The 2,500-nt window shown below is 52.0% G+C and overlaps 2 non-coding genes and 3 pseudogenes across 2 annotated transcripts; all 5 read right to left on the minus strand.

The window, feature by feature from the left end:
• Positions 1-11: 11 nt before the first annotated feature.
• LOC139307565 (5S ribosomal RNA) lies at positions 12-130 on the minus strand (annotated as a pseudogene).
• Positions 131-570: 440 nt separating this feature from the next.
• On the minus strand, positions 571-689 carry LOC139306411 (5S ribosomal RNA). Its single transcript, XR_011599461.1, has one exon. It is a non-coding gene; the product is annotated as a 5S ribosomal RNA (ribosomal RNA).
• Positions 690-1,089: 400 nt separating this feature from the next.
• LOC139281887 (5S ribosomal RNA) lies at positions 1,090-1,208 on the minus strand. The gene has a single exon (XR_011597012.1). It is a non-coding gene; the product is annotated as a 5S ribosomal RNA (ribosomal RNA).
• A 439-nt stretch (positions 1,209-1,647) lies between these two features.
• LOC139307483 (5S ribosomal RNA) lies at positions 1,648-1,766 on the minus strand (annotated as a pseudogene).
• Positions 1,767-1,948: 182 nt separating this feature from the next.
• LOC139307366 (5S ribosomal RNA) lies at positions 1,949-2,066 on the minus strand (annotated as a pseudogene).
• Positions 2,067-2,500: the final 434 nt, after the last annotated feature.

Consider the following 2,500-nt stretch of genomic DNA (forward strand, 5'->3'; position numbering starts at 1 on the left):
GGAAGTGGAAAAGCTTACAGCACCTGGTATTCCAAGGCATTCTCCCATCCAAGTACTAACCAGGCCCGACCCTGCTTACCTTCCGAGATCAGACGAGATCGGGCGTCCTCAGAGTGGTATGGCCGTAAGTTTTGGGGCCTTCGCATACACGCTCCTTATAGTGTGTATGTGGCAGTGGTAGTGTCTCTACATAGTGTGTATGTGACAGTGGCTCTACATAGTGTGTATGTGACAGTGGCAGTGGCACTTTAAAGTTGGGTGTTTCACTGCTGGAGCAGCACCCTGGCTGTCTCTAAAAAGGGCCCGACCCTGCTTAGCTTCCGAGATCAGACGAGATCGGGCGTGTTCAGAGTGGTATGGCCGTAAGCATGTAAGCTTGTGGGCACTTTGCATAAACGCTCCTTATAGTGTGTATGTGGCAGTGGCATTGTCTCTATATAGTGTGTATGTGGCAGTGGCATTGGCAGTGGCTTTACATAGAGTGTATGTGACAGTGGCAGTGGCACTTTAAAGTTGGGTGTTTCACTGCTGGAGCAGCGCCCTGGCTGTCTCTAAAAAGTGAAGTGGAAAAGCTTACAGCACCTTGTATTCCCAGGCGGTCTCCCATCGAAGTACTAACCAGGCCTGACCCTGCTTAGCTTCCGAGATCAGACGTGATCGGGCGTGTTCAGAGTGGAATGGCCGTAAGCCTCTGGCCCCTTCGCATACACGCTCCTTATAGTGTGTATGTGGCAGTGGCTCTACATAGTGTGTATGTGACAGTGGCAGTGGCAGTGGCTCTACATAGTGTGGTTGTGACAGTGGCAGTGGGACTTTAAAGTTGGGTGTTTCACTGCTGGAGCAGCACCCTGGCTGTCTCTAAAAAGGACCCGACCCTGCTTAGCTTCCGAGATCGGACGAGATCGGGCGTGTTCAGAGTGGTATGGCCGTAAGCCTGTGGGCCCTTTGCATACACGCTCCTTATAGTGTGTATTTGGCAGTGGCATTGTCTCTACATAGTGTGTATGTGACAGTGGCAGTGGCACTTTAAAGTTGGGTGTTTCACTGCTGGAGCAGCACCCTGGCTGTCTCTGAAAAAGGAAGTGGAAAAGCTTACAGCACCTGGTATTCCCAGGAGGTCTCCCATCCAAGTACTAACCAGGCCCGACATTGCTTAGCTACCGAGATCAGACGAGATCGGGTGTGTTCAGAGTGGTATGGCCGTAAGCCTCTGGGCCCATCGCATACACGGTCCTTATAGTGTGTTAGTGGCAGTGGCAGTGGCAATGGCTCTACATAATGTGTATGTGACAGTGGCTCTACATAGTGTGTATGTGACAGTGGCAGTGGCAGTTGCAGTGGCTCTACATAGTGTGTATGTGACAGTGGCAGTGGCACTTTAAAGTTGTGTGTTTCACTGCTGGAGCAGCACCCAGGCTGTCTCTAAAAAGGGCCCGACCCTGCTTAGCTTCCGAGATCAGACGAGATCAGGCGTGTTCAGAGTGGAATGGCCGTAAGCCTCTGGGCCCTTCGCATACACGCTCCTTATAGTGTGTATGTGACAGTGGCTGTGGCTCTTTATAGTGTGTATGTGACAGTGGCACTTTAAAGTTGGGTGTTTCACTGCTGGAGCAGCACCCTGGCTGTCTCTAAAAAGGGAAGAGGAAAAGCTTACAGCACCTGGTATTCTCAGTCGGTCTACCATCCAAATACTAACCAGGCCCGACCCTACTTAGCTTCCGAGATCAGACGAGATCGGGCTTGTTCAGAGTGGTATGGCCGTAAGTCTGTGGGCCCTTTGCATACACGCTCCTTATAGTGTGTATGTGGCAGTGGCAGTGGCTCTACATAGTGTGTATGTGACAGTGGCTGTGGCTCTTTATAGTGTGTATGTGACAGTGGCACTTTAAAGTTGGGTGTTTCATTGCTGGAGCAGCACCCTGGCTGTCCCTTAAAAGGGAAGTGGAAAAGCTTACAGCACCTGGTATTCCCAGGCAGTCTCCCATCCAAGTACTACCCAGGCCCGACCCTGCTTAGCTTCCGAGATCAGATGAGATCGGGCGTGTTCAGAGTGGTATGAAGTAAGTTTTGGGACCTTCGCATACACGTTCCTTATAATGTGTATGTGGCAGTGGCAGTGGCTCTACATAGTGTGTATGTGACAGTGGCAGTGGCTCTTTATAGTGTTTACGTCACAGAGTCAGTGGCTTTTCATAGTGCGCATGTGACCGCATCGGCAGCTCTTGGCAGCGTCTATGAGCACTGATACCCGTACTTCATCAACACACTGTGGCCTCCTCAACCCCACGCAGTTCAGCCTGCAGAAAGCTCCAGCAATCTTGCCCACCAGCCCAACTCGTGGGCCCACGCTTCAGCACCTCCCTGCGGACTACAGCTTGACAGGCGCGTCCGACGCAGCTTCGTGGCCCTGGTACTCCGTATCTCTGGCACTCTGCTCAAGGCGTGGAGCGTTCAATGAGTTCAGCTAGGTGTTTCACTGCTGGAGCAGCACCCTGGCTGT

The sequence above is a fragment of the Enoplosus armatus genome, chromosome 2, assembly GCF_043641665.1.
Source record: "Enoplosus armatus isolate fEnoArm2 chromosome 2, fEnoArm2.hap1, whole genome shotgun sequence".
In the NCBI taxonomy this organism is placed as follows: domain Eukaryota; kingdom Metazoa; phylum Chordata; class Actinopteri; order Centrarchiformes; family Enoplosidae; genus Enoplosus; species Enoplosus armatus.